The sequence below is a fragment of the Carettochelys insculpta genome, chromosome 3 (genome assembly GCF_033958435.1).
Source record: "Carettochelys insculpta isolate YL-2023 chromosome 3, ASM3395843v1, whole genome shotgun sequence".
NCBI classification, from domain to species: domain Eukaryota; kingdom Metazoa; phylum Chordata; order Testudines; family Carettochelyidae; genus Carettochelys; species Carettochelys insculpta.
The window spans coordinates 67,952,899-67,973,540 of NC_134139.1; the positions used below are offsets into that span (position 1 = coordinate 67,952,899).

Sequence of the window (20,642 nt, forward strand, 5' to 3'; positions counted from 1 at the left end):
AGTGTGAGAGAGAGGGAATTGTATGATACACACCTGCCAGATTATACTGAATCGCAACTCTCCCCAGACTCACCGCTGGCTGCTTCGGCTACCTTCCAGGGGAAGCTCTTTAGCCCATTCACCAGATTCTTCCTGATAATCAGAAGCATTTCCTGGATCTGTTTAGGAGAGTGCGGTCAGTCAAGAGATCCTGTCGGGGCTATCTCACGACATCACCAGAGCCATGGTCCAGACCACGAAACACCTACTACAATATCTGGGGTTCCTCATAAGCATACCAAAATCAACCTTCAAACCCAGTTCTTGCATCGAATTCATTGGAGCCCGGCTCCACTCCACAACTGCTTGAGCCTACCTTCCTGCACAGGGCCACAAAGCTAGAAACAGCTTGATAGCAGAGCTTACCATCAGCCCAACAGTTCCTTTGCTGTTGTGCATTTGCCCCTTTGGCCACATGGCAGCCACCACATACGTTGTCCCTAATGCTTGACTACGCTTTCATTGCCTGCAGCATTGGCTGGCATCACTGTATACCCCTGGCAGAGGTCAGATCCACAGATGCGTACCAGTACCTCGAAAGGTGACTGACTCTTTATGCTGGTGGACTCAGGAACAGAATAGTCTGGTAGGGGTCCCTTTCCACCATGACCAACCGACCTGTCAAATTACAACAGGCACCTCACTTCTTGGCTGGGGAGAGCATTGCCAAGAACATCATGTACAGGGTCAGCAGTCCAGAGACAAGCAGAGTTTGCATATCAGCCTTTTAGCATTATGTGCTGTTTTCAATGCTTGCAAACACTTTCTGCCACACACCTAAAAAAAAGGACCATCTGGATCCTCACAGACAATACCATGTCAGTGTTCTACTTCAATTGTCAAGGGGGAGCCTGGTCATAATCCCTTTGTGCAGAGGCCATAAAGCTGTGGAATTGGTGTATCAGTCACAACACTGTCCTCACAGCATCGTACCTGCCAGGCATGAGCAACACACTTGCAGGTGCTTTTGGTTGCCACTTCTTCTTGGAGCATGAGTGGTAGCTCCACCATGAATTGACACAACACCTTTTCCAGATGTGGGGCCAGCTGGCTGTAGACCTCTTTCAACCCAAGAGAATTCCAAATGCAGCCAGTACTGCTCGAGAGTAGGCAAGGGGCACAAGTCTCTAGGGGATGGCTTTCTCCTCTCCTGGAGTGATCACCTCCTGTATGCCTTTCCAGCTATCCCTCTGATCTCCAGGCGACTCAGGACAATCCAGATGGACAGAGCATGGACCATCCTTATTGGTCCAACATGGCCCAGGCAGATCTGGTTTCTTTTACTCTCCCACCTATGTCGACATCCTCCTTTACCTGCTTTCCAGTCTTTTGGACGTTATCTCCCAGAACAACGGTTCCATGATTCACCTCAGACTGCTCACCCTCCATCTGATGGCCTGGTTTCTCTGCAGATCCCAGAACATGCACATCACTACTCCCGGCAAGTGAAGGAGGAGCTCTTACACAGCAGACAAGAAACAACTTGAAAAACTTACCTTTCCAAGTAGAAACAATTCTTATCCTATTGTTCTGAGGGGGGGTATACAAGCCACAGAAGCCCCACTGCATACAGCACTCGACTGTGTCCTCCTCCTAAGGGAGGCTCGTCTATACCTGTCCTCACTCCAGGTCCACCTTTTGGCGATTTCGGGCTTCCATCCACCTGTAGAAGACGTGTCAGTGTTCGCTCAGCAGATTGCAAAGAAATTCTGGAAAGGCCTACAAAACATCATGCCCCCTTGCAGGCCTTTATCCCCAGCTTGGGATTTGGAACTGGTCCTTCACACGCTTATGGGACCACTCTTTGAGTCTATGGCCACATGCTCTTTGGCCATGTTAACCATGAAAACGCTATTTCTGGTAGCAATAACATCAGCTTGAAGATTGGGTGAGATAGCAGCCCTGACCAATTCCCCACCTGATAAAAATCTTCCACAAGAACAAATTTGTTTTATGACCATATCTGGCATTCCTACTGAAAGTGTGCTTTCGAGTCTATATCAATGAACCTGTAATTCTGCCTACTTTCTACCCTAAACTGCATGCTTCCAATGTGGAGGCCAAACTGCACATGCTGGATGTCAGAAGGGCCCTAGCCTTCTACATAGATAGTACACGATCCTTCAGAAAATCAGAGATTTTTCTTATCCATTGCAGAAAGATTGAAGGGACTGCTTCTGTCAGCTCAGTGTATATCGAGACTCATTTCTACATGGATAGTAAAATGCTATTCCATCCAAAACAAACCAGAACCAGTGTTTCCAAGAGCACATTCCACAAGATGGGTAGTTACATTTACAGCCTTTCTAAAGGGAGTGCCCTTACAGGATATTTGTTAAGCAAGTCTTCTAACCACATGTGCATGGCTCACTGTGCATTGCACTCCAGGATATGAAGATACACGTCTCAGAGAGCTGGAAGGGACCTCAGGAGGTCATTGAGTCCAGTCCCCTGCCCTCTTGGCAGAACCAGGCACCATCCCTGGCAGATTTTTTTTTTTTTAATTTATTTGCTCCAGACCCCTAAATGGCCTCCTCAGGGATTGAGCTTACTACCATGGGTTTAGCAGGCCAATGCACAAACCAGTGAGCTACCCTTTCCTCCATGGCAGTAGGTCAGGCAGTACCGTCAGCAGTAGGTGCACTGAATCAGAACCCACCACCCAATTAGTGAGGCACTGCTCTATAATCACCTGCCATGGAGCACCAAAGAGAAGTTACTCACTTCGTGTTGTAATGATGGCTCGTTGAGATGTACGTCCCCATGCGTGCTTTACATCCTGTCCACCTCCCCTGTACTTGGTGCAGTAGCTATAGTTGAAGCATCAAAAAGCAGCTGAGGAGAGAGTGGGGCTGTGAGTGCTACCTAGTGTATGCACAGTCCCAATCAATACTGCTATGGAAAATCTCCATGCTGTGGTGCTGGGTGAGCCCAGTACCTTCCATGGAGCACCCATGGGGGGACACATCTCGAAGAACCATTGTTACAACACAAAATGAGTAACTTCCCTTTGGCTACTTTTAAACTACAAGATAAATTTGAATTTATTAAAATTGATTTTGTAATGCTGGGTTTTATAAATTTGAATTTGAGTATCCTCATTTCCCCACAAAGTCGAGTTAGTGTTGCCACGCTCAATTTCCAAACATTGATTGTTGTAGTAGTGCATTGTGGGAACCTGTCCTACAGTTCCCTCATCCCCATAGCATTCTGGATATTTGTGCTGGAGTAGTATGGGAGAAGAAAATGCCCCACAAGTGGTTGTGGGTACGCAATGTCATCTTCCACATTGCATTGCCCTCATTCCCCTCCTGTGGAAACAAATTGGCTATTTTTTCAGAAAGAAAGAAGAAAGAGGAGGGTGTCAACAGAGATCACCAAATTAACTGAAATCTCTTGCTTCTATAACTGACTTATCAAAGATTTTATAAAAAGCAGCAGGTTTTTGTGTCTTCTCACCTAGTCTTTCAGCCAGTGTTCCCCCCCACCCCCCGCAATTACAGAAACATGATCCTTGAAATAATACAGGAACAATGCAAAGCTTGAAGAAAGAGTAGGACAGTAAAGGTTTGGAAAAAAGAGATTTTTGTGAGGCAGGATTTTTGGCTTCCCAATTCATTACACAGAGGTGTCCAGCATGGGGGATGGGGCTTGCCACATTTACACACACAGACGAATGCTTCTGTGCCCTGGGATCACCCAGGAGTTCTGTGTCTTCTCAGTTGGCCTTCCAGTCACTTTACCCCTGTGCTAAGGGGGCCAGAGCTTGAAGAAAGAAAAGAATAGAAAAGGTTAGGAATAAGATTTTTCACTTCCCAAGTCACTACACAGAGTTGGCCAACATGGGGGATGAGGCTCGCCAAATTTTAACAAGCAGTGTTGCTGAGGTGGGGGCCAGCCCTCCTCCTTGCCATAGGGGGGTGTGGGGTCCATGGCCACAGAGCCAGTTGATGTGGTCCCATCCCTCCTGCAGAAGCAAGCCCCTGAGATCTTTTTGGGCGAACGGGGGTGTGGGATCTGTGGCTTGAGAGCCAGTTGAGTGGTCTCCCCAGGCAGCAGTATGCTCCTGAAAGTCTTAGCTGCTGGGGGAGACTTCCCCCTGGTAGCAGCAAGCCCCAGAAAATCTTGTCTCCCCTGGCAGCTTTCACCAGGGTGGCAGCAAGGCCCTGAATATCTTCACCATCCTTGGAGCCCTCACGTGCACAAGCTCTGGACATGGTGCTTCCTGGCAGCATGGTCTGCACCGGACAGCAGGCATGTCCTTTCTTGGGATTGGGAGTTAGTCCCATGATGTGGTTGGGAAGGAGAAAGACCCTGACTGTATGGTGCCCATGGGGGAAGGAGCGGGGGCCCCACACAAATGTAAACTGCAGAAGAGGAGTTTCTCGGCCTCTCATATAACGATGATCCCCCGCCCCCAGCAGCCTAGATGTCATGTGATGCAGTGGGGAAGGGGCTGGTGTCAGCAGAGAAAAATAAAATCCAAGTGATCAGCTTCTAGAGGTAGACACAGAACCAGGAATTCCATGTTGGCTCCATTTTTAATGAGTAGATGTGCTCACAGCACTGATAGCAAAGAAAAAAAGAAGTTTCTCAGGCTCTTGTAAAAGCATGACCCCCACCACCACAGCTGTGGGCTTCGTGGTGCTGAATTAATATTTGTGGGCTTCCTGTTACCTAATTCCTGCGCACCTGGAGAGCAGTGGTGATGGAAGCAGCCAGAGCAGAGGACTGTGGGGCACTGTGGGATACCTACAGCACACCTGTGGAGGCTAAGGAATTTGATTCAAAGACATGGCGCTTCCACGGTGGCTTTCATTCAAAGTTTTAAATTCAAACTTGATACTACACCCAGCTGCCTTCAGTGATACTATGATATCGATCTTAGTGTTCTTCTTCGAGTGTCCCCGTGGGTGCTCCACAATAGGTGGCGGGCTTGCCCGGCGCCGCAGATCGGATCTTCCAAGCAGTTTCTGACGGACCGTGCATGCGCCGGCGCGCGCCGTTCCCTTGTGCGCTCCTGGCCATGTGCGCGATCCGGTCCCCGCCAGTTCCTCTTAACCGCCGTCGGCTGCAGATGGAATCCGACTAGGCTAAGGCCAAGTTAGCGTATTCAATAGGCTTTAACTGTTTTTCTTTAAAGTTTTCAAGTTCTTAGGCTACTGCAAGTTAGCCGGTTGTTGTTTTTCAAAAAAAAAAAACAAACAAACAGCAAGCGGGACAGCTTTCAGTCCAGTCCCAGTAACAAGCGCCGGAGGCCAGGAGCATAGGGCCATCAGCCCTCCTGCTGCGGCAGGCTATCAGAAGGGGAAAACAGCACAGAGAAGGTGCTAAGTACCCGTTTAACAACTGAAAGACTCACCAACAATGTCCTCTTCAGGATTTAAGAAATGTGAGTCCTGCCGAGAGGCAATGCCAGCGTCTGATGGGCACAGTCTATGCATAAGGTGCCTTGGGGAGTCCCATGTTGCACAGAAATGCTCCTTCTGTGCAAAACTAACAGCCAGAGCAAGGAGGGACAGGGAGATGCGGCTTAAAATGCTGCTCTTCGACAAGGCCCTCCAGCCAGACGTGCCGGAGCGGCCGCAGCAGGAGGGACCCTCCAGGGCTCATAAAAGGAAAGCTGCCTCCCTCACCCCATCAGCGCAAAAACGGAGGAAAGCCTCCCCAACCCGATCCCTGCCGGCAGCAACAGCGAGCGGGACGGGAGGAGCGAGCAGCCCCCAGCCGCAGCAACAGCTGATCGGCGGCGGCACGGAGAGCCACGTGGCAGCGGCTCAGCCTCCGATAATCAAGCAGCCATCCCGTACCGCAGGCAGGGCGGCGGCTAAGCAAGCACCGGTACCGGCGGCACCGCAAGCAGCGGCACCGACCCCCGGGGAACCGGTGGTGCAGAGCGCGCAGGCACGCAGCCTGCAGGCACCGGAGGACACCGCACGTGCGGCACCGCCCTCGAGCGTGCCGAGCACGGTGCGGACAGGGCAGAGATCCCCTACACGTCAAGGGGCGGAGTTACCTTCTCCAGGGAGGGGGAAGGCTGCACACAAGACGAGGCATCGCAGCCCCTCTCCAGACAGGGCTGTGGAGTTGCTTTCTCACAGCCCTCCGCTTATGTTGCAGACTCCAACTAGAAGGCAGGGGTCCCCCCTAGCCTACCTGGAGCCCCCGTCTCCATTTTTGCAACCAGCCTCACCCTGGCTGGGACCACCTTCACTCTTCCTGGGGTTTGAACCGCTGGAATACTATTCAAAATCGCTCTCTCCAGCGTCCCAGATCTCTCGACGATCTCGCTCCCCCAGACGCAGAGGGTATGCACCAAGGGAGTGGTCTAGGTCACCTTCCCAAGAACAGTGCCTATACTGCCATGGTCGCCCCTATGACGCGGGGCATAGACACCATCGGCAATCTACTAGGGAAAGATCCCCACAGACGATCGCGTATCCCCGAGGGCAATTGCGACCGGGGGACAGAGACTCAAGCATCTCAGGGGGGACTGGTTATGGAACCCCAAGATTTTCCCTCGCAAACCTCTAGTGAGAGGGTGTACCATCACCAACAGGAACTGGAAGGGTCCAGAGAGATGTACCCCAGCGGTTCCTCGCTCTCCTCCCCGGACGAGGCTACGGCCCCGGGGGACGTCCATCCCCCGGACGATCTCAAACAGTTTCAAGAGCTTTTTAAGAGGGTGGCCTTCACGCAAGGCATCCAGACAGCAGAGGTGCAAGAGAAACACCATAAGCTCCTCGAAAATCTGAGACCTCCGGCCTCCTCCAAAGTAGCAATACCGCTTGATGAAGCAATCTTGGAGTCCGCCACTATGATATGGCAGACCCCTGCGACTATTCCGCCTGTCCACAAGAGAGCGGATAAGAAATACTTCGTGCCGGCGAAGGGCATGGAGTTCCTGTTCAGCTACCCACAGCCAAATTCCTTGGTGGTGGAGTCGTCGCAACAAAGATCAAAGACATCTCAATTCAGGACAGGGGGAACAGACAAAGATGCCAAGAAGCTAGAGCTGTTCGGCAGAAAGGTCTACTCCTCCTCCACTCTAATGTTGCGAATGGCAAATTACGCAGCGCACTTAGCGAACCATAATTTCGACAACTATTCTAGGTTAACCTCCCTCATGGACTCGCTTCCAGAGGACAAAAAGCCGGTGCTCAAGGCCATCGTGCAAGAAGGCTACGCAGCCTCGAGGACGGGAGTTCAGATCGCCCTGGACGTTGCGGACACAGCAGCACGTTCCACAGCTACGACAGTGGTGATGCGAAGGGAGTCCTGGCTCCAGACTTCGGGTATACCGAGGGATCTGCAGGCGAAGATAGTTGACCTTCCCTTTGACTCGCAGAAGCTGTTTGCTGAATCAACTGACTCGGTCTTTCATTCCAGTAAAAATTCAAGAGCCACACTCAGGACCCTGGGGATTTACACCCCTCCATACAAAAAGAAAAAGTACTACCCTCAACAAAGACGGTACCAGTACCAGCAACAGCGTCCCCAGTACCACAGGGGTTACGAGCAAGGGCGACAGCAACAGCACCAGCAGTACAGAACTCCCAGGCGACGTTCCCAACAGAGCCGTGCGTCCTTGGGGCAGGGCCAAAGGCCACAAGTTTGACACACAGATCCAGGGCTGCGCCATCACTACCATCGCACAAGGTCATCCGAAGCGGCTATTCCACCATCGCCTCCGACCATTTTGCGACCAGTGGCAAAGGATTACCACAGACAAATGGGTGCTGGAGATCATAGCCACGGGGTACGCCATCCCCTTCCAGTCGCTCCCACCGCCACGACCTCCACCCAGGCCCCACCTCCAGGAGGCCTCCGAAGTAGCGAGGCTCAAGCAGGAGGTAGACCATCTCATGCTCATGGGCCAGTGGAAAGAGTGCCGGAGCAACTACAAGGAAAAGGGTTCTACTCGAGGTACTTCCTCACGGAGAAAAAGACAGGAGGCTGGAGGCCCATCTTAGATCTTCGAGGCCTCAACCGGTACCTGCGCAAGCAACGCTTTCGGATGATCACAATCGCCTCCATCCTTACAGCACTGGACGATGGAGACTGGTTCGCAGCCCTCTACTTACAAGACGCGTACTTCCACATAACTATCCATCCGGCTCACCGGCGATTCCTCCGGTTCATGGTAGGCAACGAACACTTCCAGTACAAGGTCCTACCGTTTGGCCTCTCCTCGGCCCCCAGAGTCTTCACCAAGACCTTGGCAGTGGTGTCAGCCTACCTGCACAGACAGGGGGTATTTATATTCCTGTATCTGGACGACTGCCTGCTCAAAGGGGCCTCGAAGGGGGAGGTACTATGCATGATACGCGTCACAGCAAACACGTTCTCTTCACTCGGCCTGGTTATCAATCTGGCAAAATCAAAAATAGAGCCCACACAGGACATAGAGTTCATAGGGGCTCGCATAAACTCTGTTACAGCGAGAGTATATCTACCAGAGGCTCGCTTTCGGGCCATCGGCTCCCTCGTGCAGGTCATCACCTTCAGCCCTACGGTGCCGGTCTTGACGTGCTTACAGCTGCTGGGCCACATGGCAGCGGCGACGTTCGTAGTACAGAACGCCAGGTTGCACATGCGCAGCATGCAGCACTGGCTGGCGAGCGTATACAAACCGGCAGTACACACCGTTCACAGGGTGGTGTCGCCCACACCGGAGGTGCGCAAATCCCTCCAATGGTGGGTAAACCCCAGGAACTTGCTAACAGGGGTACCCTTCCACCAGCCACAAATATCGGTTTTTCTCACTACAGATGCCTCCCTCATAGGGTGGGGAGCGCACATGGGCGAAGAGGTGACTCAAGGACTGTGGTCATCCACGGAGCAGTCACTACACATAAATATACTGGAGCTCAGAGCAGTGTTCAACGCCTGCAGACACTTTCGAGACCATATACAAGGCAAAGTCGTCGGGATCAGTACAGACAATACCTCCACCATGTTTTATATAAACAGGCAAGGAGGAGCTCGATCCCGTGCCTTATGCGCGGAAGCAGTCCGCTTATGGAACTGGTGCATCGCCAACAATATAATCTTGAAAGCCTCATACTTGCCAGGTGCGCACAATGTGAAGGCAGACCAGCTGAGCAGGCATTTTGCACTCACACACGAGTGGCAGATCCATCCCGATCTGCTACGGCCGATTTTCCACGCATGGGGTTTTCCCCAGATAGACCTGTTTGCCACTCAGCACAACAAGAAGTGCCCACGATTCTGCTCCAGGGCAGGACTGGGATGGGGGTCCCTGGGGGACGTGTTCGCGATCCCGTGGAGGGGCCCCCTGCTTTATGCTTTTCCTCCCACAGTGCTGATCCACAAAGTCTTGCAGAAAGCCAGGAGGGAAGGGGCCCGGATCATCCTGATAGTCCCAACGTGGGATCGACAGCAATGGTTCCCCCTACTCCTGCGCATGTCGGACCGTCCACTGATGCCTCTTCCGGTGGCGCCGGATCTGCTAACGCAAGCCCAGGGGTCCATAGTGCACCCGCACCCCCAAAGCCTGCGACTGCAAGCATGGTTAATCCATGGCTCAGCTCCCTAGATAGCACATGCACAGAGGAAGTGCAGCAAGTCCTAGAAAGTAGCAGGAGGACTTCCACCAGGAAGACCTACAAGCAGAAATGGACTCGCTTCACGGCTTGGTGTTCTACCAAACAGCTGGCCCCCCTTTCGGTGCCTATACCTACAATACTAGAGTATTTACTGGACCTCAAGAGAGGAGGACTCTCACTTTCCTCGTTGAAGGTCCACCTTGCCACCATCTCGGCATTCAGACATGAGGAGGAAGGGCACACGGTGTTCGCCCATCCTATGGTTACCAGGTTCCTCAAAGGGTTGGTAAACCTATACCCCCCTCGGAAACCGATTCCACCTTCGTGGAACTTGGACCTGGTGCTTACCGCGCTAATGGGACCACCGTTCGAGCCCTTGGCCACGGTCCCCCTCCACCTCCTTACAATAAAGACGACCTTTCTTCTTGCAATTACGTCAGCTCGTAGGGTGAGCGAGCTTGTGGCAGTCATGGCAACGCCACCCTGCACTGTTTTTTCCAAGGAGGCGGTAACCATACGGCTGCATCCAGCCTTTGTTCCCAAAGTTTCTTCTGAGTTTCACATTAACGAACCCATTGTTCTACCCTCGTTCTATCCAAAGCCTCATAACTCCAACGAAGAGGCGCGCCTACACCTCCTGGATGTGAGGAGGGCGCTAGCCTTCTACGTAGACAGGACCAAGTCCTTCCGGAAAACGGATAGACTCCTAGTCTCCCTCGCTCCCAAATCAAAAGGAGAAGGTCTCTTCTCGCAGAGAATCTCAAAGCACATTGTATCCTGCATAAAAATGTGCTACGAACTCAAAAAGACTCCTTTACTGGCCACGCCCAGGGCTCATTCCACTAGGGCGGTGGCGGCATCAACAGCCTTTTTCAAGGGCATTGTGTTAAAAGACATTTGCAGAGCGGCGACCTGCTCATCCTACGACACCTTCGCCAAACATTACGCCCTTCACAGGGTATTCCAAGAGGATACCCATCTCTCTACAGTGATCCTCTCGGGGACAAGCTGCACATAATCCCATTGCCCACCTCCTATCTTGGGTTACTGCTGGGTAGTCACCTTTTGTGGAGCACCCACGGGGACACTCGAAGAAGAAAGACAGGTTACTCACCGTAGTAACGGTGGTTCTTCGAGATGTGTCCCCGTGGGTGCTCCACTACCCGCCCATCCTCCCCGCTTCGGATCTCTGTTAGTGTTTTGCAGGGGCATCCGAGGCGGTTGGTCGAGGAACTGGCGGAGACCAGATGGCGCGCGCCGACGCATGTGCGGTCCGGCAGAAATTGCTTGGAAGATCCGATCTGCGGCGCCGGGCAAGCCTGACACCTATTGTGGAGCACCCACGGGGACACATCTCGAAGAACCACCTTTACTACGGTGAGTAACCTGTCTTTCCCTAAAATTGAGCTCATGGTGTTTACGGCGAAGACAGTGACATAAAATCAAGATAACTGCCTTATATTCGACTTTATCATGTAGTGTAGACATAGTCTGTCTCTCTTTGGTGAATAGTTTCAGTGCTTTGGTATTTATATTTGTAGTTGCGCTTATCTTTTCTGTGCAGCAGCAGAGTATAATTGACCTGATTCTTGACAGTTTCATTGGTCTCAGAGTTCTGAATAATAAGAAAAGCTAAAAAGACACTGGTGAGTATTCATTCATCTTCAGGTTGGGAGAACTCTGGCATGAGAGGCTCTAGCACTGTGTTGCTGAATTCTTAAGACACCATTTCATCAGTTGCCACTTGATTCATATTTGGAAGAACGATTTTGCAGGCATAAAGGCTAGAAACTTAAGGTAAAAAATGAAATGTGGAATAGCTGAATGTAATTTCTTAATAATGGTTTCATAGCATCCCAAAGCAGAGGGAAATGGTATCATCATTGGCTTTTAGGTAGAATCTTACTATAATTCATAGAATCATAGGGCTGGAAGGGACCTAACTTAAAAATATTTACCTTCAGGGGAGTTAATAGTTGGGACTTACATCATCAAACATATCAAAGAATAGGATCCTGTGTGTGCATATGAGGTATTATTTGCTACTACAGCCCTGGAGGAGATTTTAGAAGTTCTTGCTGCTGCAGGGACAAGTAACCCAGTTCATATTTATGTATGTTCCAGCAGTTGATGAATGTAAGGTAATTTAATTTTAGGGGGCAGTTGGCTTGACCTTTAACTCTAGTTTCTTCATGCACTGAGGTTTGTTAACTTGATTAGATAAACTTACTTTTTAGTACTGCAGTACTGTCATTGCATTTTAAAATTGCCATAATTTATGTTTTGCATATCATTGAAAGTATGTGCACAAAAGTATTTGGATCGTATCTTTTATGACAAAAGGTAATATTTGTTTTTGTAGTTTGTTTTTGCTGTATGCCGTCTTACCTTTGTGACTCTTATATTTTTGTATGCCATTTCAATACTTTGTGAAGAAGTGGAAATTATATTTTAAAATGTTCCTCTGTATCAGCAAGTACATGCCCTATTATAGGTTCAACCTACCTTGTCTGGCACCCTCGGGACCTGAGCGGTCCCAGATGAGGGATTTTGCTGGACTAGGGTGGTCGCTTGTGCCCTCAGCTTCAGCCCCTGCTCCTGGGCTCTGCCATGGCTTCTTGCCCCCTTCTACACCACTCCCCCAAGTTCCCCAGCCACTGGCTCTTGGGCCCAGCCATCCCCCGCCCAGCCTTCTTGGGCTGCGGCTTCCTGTCCAGCCCTGGGAATGAGCTGCTGTGAGCTGCCACTTCCCGACCAGGGGCTTTGTGTGCAGTTCCAGCCACAGCTTCCTGACAGACCCCTGCAATGAGCTGCTGTGAGCTGAGGAGCTTACCAGTTCAGGCCACTGCTCTCTGCTGCTGCCCCCTGCCCCCACTTGCTATCAGACTTGGACTTCTGCTGCTGGTCTGACTGGCCCTGTCCCCTCCTAGTCCCGGGACTCTCTGGTACTGCAAGATCTGTGGTCCTGCCAGAGCATGAATGTTGCGAGGTGAGAGAGGTGCTGGATTTTGGAGTTTAAACCTTTATCACTTTCATTTAAAATAGGTCTTTTAGGAACGATGCATTTCCTTAAGAAATGTGATGTAATACTTTTTTTTTTTTTTTTCCAAATAAAAGAATCTTTGTTTAATAGAGTGTGGTAAAAGTTTTTAATATACCAGGAAAAAATGTTTTTCCCTTAAATATTGCCCTGCGCTGCCCATTTTATATATACTATATTTTAATTCCTATTTTCTTGTATTGTTCTGATGGAAAGGAGGACAATATTAAAGCTCAGAAATGAATAACAGAAAAAGGGGAATATGGAAGACTGCTACTCTGTACTTATTCTGTATCATTTTATTTGAAGTCTAACTGAATGAGAAATGTAAATAATCTAATTGGGTAAATAGAACCAAACGAGAAATATCAATGTGTACCTATTTAAAGTTACAGAAGTTACAATTACTTCAACAAGTTAGGTGTTTTCAATTCACCAGGCCTGTATGAAGTATATCCTAGAATACTTAAAAAGGCTGGCTGAGATTTCTGAGTGGCTAGTGATTCTCTTAGAAGAGTCACGGAAGACAGGAAGATGGCAGAGGACTGGAAAATGGCAAATATAGTGCCCATCTATAAAAAGAGAAGTAATTCCCTGGGTTGTCCTTACACACTCATCATCTTAACTTCTGCACCTGGAAAGATGATTGACTAATTATTTGCTCCGTAATTTTCCAAACACCAAAAAGATAAGGTGATAAGTAACAGCACGGATTTGACAAGAATGCATCATGTCAAACCAATCTAATAACTTTCTTTGGTAGGTTGACAGGTCTTGTGGATGGTGGGAGGGGAAGCGGTATATGTAGTATTGTGTCTTGGTCTTTTGCCTAAGAGGTTAAACATTATCTAATGGCTTGATTTAAGTAAGGCTTTTGATGCTGTCTTGCCTGATCTCATAAATAAACTAGGGAAATACAGCCTAGAAAGAGCTACTTTAAGGTGGGTGCATAATTGTTTGGAAAACAGTTCACAGAGAGGAGTTATCAGTGGTTCCTGTTCACGCTGGTAGGAATAGTTCTGAGTCCAGTTCTGTTTAATGTCTTCATCAGTGATTTAGATAATGGCAGAGTGAGTACATTTGACAAGTTTGCAGACAATCCCAAGTAGGGAGGAGTTGCAAGTTCTTTGAACGATAGGATTAAAATTCAAAATGATATGTAGAAAGGGTTGGAAGTAGACAGGATGAAATTCAGTTAGGACAAATGCAAACTATTCCACTTAGAAAAGAACAAAATACACAAATACCAAAAATGGGAAATGACTGCCTAGGAAGAAGTACTGTGGAAAGGGATCTGGGGACTGGAGTGGACCAGAGGCTGAACAACAGAGTAACACCTGCAAAAAATCAACGATCATTCTTAGGTGTATTAGCAGAAGTGTGTGTGGTACGCAAGACCAAAGACCTGATTCTTCCATTCTATTCTGGACTGATTAAGCCTGAGCTGGAGTATTGTGTCCAGTTCTGGGCACCATATTTCTGGAAAGACATGGGCAAATTGGAGAAGGTTCAACGAAGAGAGAAAAAAATCTAGAAAACCTAATTTGTGAGGGAAGATTGAAAAAAATGACTTGATTAGTCTGGAGAAGAGAGAACTTCAGAGGTGTGGTATATTACAGTTTAAGTACCTAAAAATTTATTACAAAGAGGAGGGAGAATACTTTTTTCTTAACTTTTGAGTATAAGACAAGAAGCAATAGGTTTAAATTGCAGCAGGGGAAGTTTAGATTGGACATTAGGAGAAACTTTCTAATTGTCAGGGTGGTTAAGCGCTCCTCTTGTTTAGGGATATTGTGGAATCTCAGTCATTGGAGCAGGTTAGACTGGCCATACTGTCAGGAATGGTCTCGATCAGAGGTGGGCACATTTTTTGCCCCGAGGGCCACAACTGATTTTGAAATTGTATGGAGGGAAGACTAGGGGAAGCTGTAGGTTTACAAGCAACCAGGTGTGGCCTGGTCCTCTCTTTGTGTGTCTAATTTGAGCCTAGTCATAACAAGTGCATTGTGTGTTGTGCTGAGATGGCTGTTTCCTGTTATGTCTGATGGTTAACTCCCTGACTTCCCCCACCCTGCTCACTGTCTCCATCCATTTCCCTGGGCCTCTGGGACCTCATTCCGTATCTAATCCCCCTGCTGCCTATTGCAGCAGCCCCCTGGATTCCTTGTTCCCCTCCCTTGATGATAAAACTATTATACTGTAATCAGAAGCTGAATATAACAGTAGATGAAAATGAAAATTGAGTAGAGATTGAGAGGAATGAGAGACACAGTTGAATATCAGAGACTTCATTCAACATTTATAGTGGTTGATTAAATTAATAAAAAGAAATGGAGAGGTTTTAAAATGAATGGAAAATAGTTGAATAACATTTGCTGTACAAATGATACCATTCTATTGGTTGGCATCAGAAGGTAGTCAAGTTAGTAGAGATTATTAATGAATGTCGTCTGGAGTTGAATATGGAGAAGACAAAAACTGGTGGTAAGCAAAAGCTCTTGGGAAGACTTACACAGTTCCAGGGAATGACACAGCCGCACAGAAAATCAGAAATTATTGCTACTGAGGGAGCATTGTTACAGAAGATGGGAGATTTGCTTCTGCTCTTCTGGTGTTGACTTCAAGATGCAGAGTGGCATTCTGGAAGACTAAACATCTGATGAGAAGGGACGTAAATCTAAAGACTAAATTCTGACAGTTTCTTTCACATCGTCTGTGCTAAATTATAACCATGAAATGTGGACATTGAAATAATCTGTAAACTGCACTCCTTGAAATTATGTGATTGTAAAAGAATTCTGAAAATACTGATAAACACTGTAACCAATAAAAATGGTGTTTGACATAGGAGCTCAGCAAATGCTAGTAAGAGATTTTTATGAAAGAAACGGTTTGATTTATAGGGCATATTTTTTAAGGAGGTTACCAGGTGATGCATAGCTGCAGGCCTTGAAGGGAAAAGTTGCTGGCTGTACAAAAAGAAGAAAAATCTTGGATGGGGACCATGTGGTGTCCTGGGAGGTATCAAAAAGAGTTTTAGCTCACAGAGAAATGAGCAGCAGGTTGTACAGAATAGGCTGCTATGATTCCCTACCTTTTGTAATGAAGGTATCATAACATATTACCTATTTTGAGACTGGTATTTACTGTGGGTAATAATGGGTTCTCAGTCTTCTTAAAGAACAGAATGAAGTCTCCTGTGAGAATGAAGCAGGTTTCAGTATTTTCCCGAAAAATATTTTTGTATGTGCAATGATATGTCTTTATGGTTTTTCACTTCTCTCTGGTTATTTTAAAACTATAATGTGAATTGCACAAGTTAAAATTCTCTGAGTCATACGTGAAATATCAAATAGATGAGTGAATTTCCTAAGCTATCTATACTATAATAAAAGGAGAGGCATCCGTCTGTCCCTCTATAGTCATGAACATTCCCAGCCCTCCTTTCCCTTCTTCCCACTTCACCTCTGTGCTCCCTCCCCCCATCCCTTTCCACTGTACCCCCAAATGCAGCCCCCCCCCCGGCTCACCACCAGCCCGTCTGCTTGCTCACCTTCCCCATGACTGCAGAACCTAGAGCCCCTCCTCCTCTTCCCACTACACCTCTGTGCTTCCTCCTCCCTGGCATCAGCCCCCCCCCCCAACTGCATCTCCCCATCTTGCTGACAGCTGGGGGCTCCCCAGCTGTGGGCTTGCACAGCCCCTCCCTCTTCCCTTCTTCCTGCTATGTCTCTGTGCTCTCTCCCCCTGTCCTGAGCCCCTCCTACTGCCCCCGACTGTAGCCCCCCTCCACTTGCTGCCAACCCATCTCCACGCATGCCTACCTGCTGACTGCGGACCCTGCAGCCCCTCTCCCCTTCCCCTTTTCCCGCTACACCTTTATGTTCCCTTTCCCATCTCCAGCCCTTCCCACTACCCCCCCCCCCAGGCATGTCCAACAATGTGCTTACCTGAAATGTTGTGTATACAGAAGTGATACAATCAGTGTTTGAAGGAAAGATTGATGTACTTTTTAGTAAATGGGACAAAATAAATTTTGATTGAAGATATACGTTGGCTTTCATATTAGAAACAACCAGTTCTACATGTGCAAATAAATACTTTGACTGTAGCAACCCCAAAGGAGCAGGTCCTGCTAGTAAACTTTAATAAGTTTAAATAGAAATTGATTATACTGAGCAATTGCAGTTGCATTTTAAGAGGAGAACTTAAAGACACAGTAGTTTAAAAAAAAAAAAAAGAGAGAGAGAGCCTTGAGTCTGCTGATGAGAATCTGTTGTCTTTACCATAAGGAAAATTTGTATAATTAAACATAGGAGTGCATAGGAGTGCATAGGAGTTCATAGGAGTGCAAACAAACCACACACAATCTTTGTTTTAGGTGTTTTTCTGGAGTATATGTATCCCAGTGCTTTTGCATTTATGGTTAGATTTAAACACAAGTGTAGGAATTTGCAGAATTTGCGCATTATAGTGTATAGCTATGATGCAGTGTCTGAACAAAAAATGGAAAATCCATATGTGTATTTCCGAAAAACAGGTGAAAACAATTGTAAACTAAATGTACTATCTATTATGTAATAAATCTGTGCATAAGGAAAATATATTTGTCGCATGTCAGATTTTATTTTTTACGGCATAGTATCCGTCCAAACGTAACCTTTTCTCTAGCATCTGTACAAAAGAAATAAAAACCAAATGATAACATGCAACTGTTTAAGTTATTTACAGTGGAATAGTTTTTAACCAAACTTTGGAGGGACAAATTGCTGGTTGCACATACAATTTTATTCCCTTTCACTTTCCCAACTGGCTCTGAGCAGTAATACAATGTACAGTTAGACAATGACAATAGAAAGTGCAAATATTTAATAAATATGGCATAAACTTTACGTATATGTTTACTAGATGTCTTGATTTGGCATTTTAATTAAATGGGCACTAATTCCATAAAATATGCATTTACTGTGAGAGTAGAGCTGTTCCAGTCCATTTAAGTTACCTTTATCTAATATTAAACTCTAGAAAATATTATGACTCAGCTTAAAAGTGACGTCATTCTTATTTCCCCATCACTTTGTAAATGAAGAACGAAAATCTCAACTGAAATTTCAAGTTATGGTCACAATTAAGTCATTTTGACAAATGTCAATAATTCATATTACTAAAGTGGAAAGTGATTTTTTGTGTGGCTTCTACAGTTCAGCCAATAAATTGTAATTGTTAGTGTTACTAGCTGGGCTATGCTTACAAATAAGATGACTAAACAAGGTAGGGAGTTTTATTTTTAGTAGATCGGCATGTCTTGTAGTAAGGGAGTATGTGTGTAAGGGAGTTCCTAACTGTTATGGTGGTCAAACACTGGAATAAATTGCCTAGGGAGGTTGTGGAATCTCCATCTCTGGAGATGTTTAAGAACAGATTAGATAAATGTCTATCAGGGATGGTCTAGAGAGTACTTGGTCCTGCCATGAGGGCAGGGGGCTGGACTTGATGACCTCTCGAGGTCCCTTCCAGTCCTAATACACTCATCCGTCATTAAATGAGTACTTTATTTACGAGTACTCGCTTAAACCAGGAACTCATATGCCTCACTTAGTTCACTCAATCCCCGCTGCACCCCCGCACCGAAACTGCTGCAACATAAACTCCCTGCTGTCCCCCGTGCACCTAAGCTGCTGCAGCCTAACCCCCCCCCCCACGGACCCAATCTGCCACTATGTTTCAATCCTCCCTCCCACTCATGTCCCCACACTGCCCCCAGGTTCACTTACCTTTCAGAAGCAGCACCACCTGCTGCCGCTCCGAGCACTTGGAACCAATCAGAGACTTTTACACGTATTTTAGTAGGAATTTAGTGTCCCTCTTACGAGTTTTTGTCTACGAGCAAAAAGTTAAGAACGAATGGTGCTTGTATAGTGAGGGATGAGTGTATTCTATGATTTCTAGTATTCTGTGTATGTAAATGAACAGCTTAACTAACAGACTTTAAAACCGTTAATTATATTGAAAATCAAACATAGTTTATGAAAACTACCTGAGTTTACATTTATTCATATTCATGTGTATATAGCTCTGGATTTTATGAAAAACTTTGAGTTGATACAGTGTGATATAACTGCAAATGTCTAGTTAGTAGCAGCAGCAGAAGTTTCTCATTCCAATTTCTTTCTAGTTTACCAAAAAAAAAAAGTCAATTCATATTTAGCTTCCAGGGACACCATTAAACTTTTGCCTAATGTTAAAATACTTATCCTGTCTTTAATTATTTTTACAAAACTTAATCATAAAGCCCCTATCCCATGCATGCGTTAGTTCTGTCACACATTTACATTTAGTGAGCTGATTATAAAACAAAATATATAGAAGCAAGAAAGTGCATCTACCCTCCAGTGCCAGAGCTTGTGTCTCCTGTATCTTATGTGCATGCATGTCTTTCCCCCATCAGGGAAGTTCATCTTCTGTACCCCTTCTCTTCCAGTCCCTGATGTAAGCTATGTCTACGCTATATTGGAAGATTGACCTGCTAAAGGTCAATCTTCAGGGGGTTCAATTTTGCACATCAATTATGGATGTGTGAAATTGACCTTTTGGGGGTCACAGTCAACCGCTGTACTCCCACTAGATGTGAGGAGTAAGGGAGGTTGAAGGGAGAAACTCTGCTGTGGACCTTCCCCAGTGGAGACGGCCAGGTTAGCCAAGCACAGATATGTGAATTTTAGCTATGCAGTTGCCATAGCTAGAATGGGTATGTGTAGTTGACTTACTTTGCCTAGTGTAGGCATAGCCTTAGTCTCTCTCTCATAATATGGTGCAGGCCCGTAGAGGGAGTTGTTTAGGAGGAAACAGTATGGCTTCTGAAAGCAGTGCTTCTGGATATAAGGCTTGGTTCTACCCTCTCCTACCTTCCAAAATCTGGGTTGAAAGTTGTGGGAAGATATGTACTTCTTCATGCCCTAGATCAGGGATTCCTAACCTAGGGGTTGGGACCCAAACATGGGTCACGGTTAGATTTTCGAAGGGTCTTGGCTTGACTCTTAAGGAGCCATTTGCAGCCACTTAACTCCTTCTTGGCTCCCAGTCTCTGCCCTGCTGTGCTGAAATGGAACTCAATTTAATTGGTTTAACTGCTGCCAGGATGGATGCCACCCATAAACCAATTAAACTCTGTACCATTTGAGCCTGTGGTTCAGGGAACTGCCCCGCTACATGTGAGGGGAAGGGAGTAAGAGGGCTGGGGAGAGCCAGGCAGGGAAGGAGGTGGCCCAGCGAAGGAGCAGTGGTGGTCAGCAGTGGCTCTGAGGTAGGGGGTGGGATGGGGTTTAAGCCTGTGGATGGCGGGGGCAAAGGAGGCTGTCAGGGCTCCAGGCCCCAGCCGGTTCCCACTGTGTTGCTGTGGGATTCCTTGCTCTCCTGCCTAGGATCCTGCAGCTGGCGCTACCCGTCAGGGCTCAGCGCCCCAGTCAGCTTCAAGCTGAGGGGGTTGCCCCCTCGACCAGGGTCCTGTGGCTTGTGCTGCTAGCCAGGGCTAAGTGCCCCACCCGGCTTAAAGCTGTGAGGCTGAGGGGATTCTCCTTTGTTTGCCAGGTCTCTGTCTCTGAGCCGGCTCCCAGCTGCAGGGCTGCCAGAGTCCCTGCTCTGGTTTTTGGGAATCTTATATAGGACAGGCAGCCCCGACTGGGGAATCCACGGCCGGGGCTGCCTGTCCTTCATACGTTTTCCAAAAATCTGGCAACCCTAGCTGACAGGGGTTTAAACCTTTGGGGGGGGGAGGGATGGAGGGGGCTGAGAGGAGTTTAAGCTGTGGGGAGCAGGGGCATTTTGGGGCTGAGTGGGGTCTAAACTGGGGGGATGGAGGGATGTGTTTTTCTCAGGGGGAGCCCACCTGCCGGTTTTGAATTGCCTTTGGTCACAAGGTCTTCCTGAATTGACAAAACAGATCCTTGTCTTGAAAAATTTGGGAGTCACTGCCCTAGAATTATGCCTTATTCCGC

At 47.5% G+C, this 20,642-nt stretch overlaps 1 protein-coding gene across 1 annotated transcript in view; it reads left to right on the forward strand.

Moving 5' to 3' along the window:
* AKT3 (AKT serine/threonine kinase 3) overlaps nt 1-20,642 on the forward strand; it is a 295,102-nt gene that overhangs the window by 13,047 nt on the left and 261,413 nt on the right. The gene's annotated exons all lie outside the window — the stretch shown is intronic.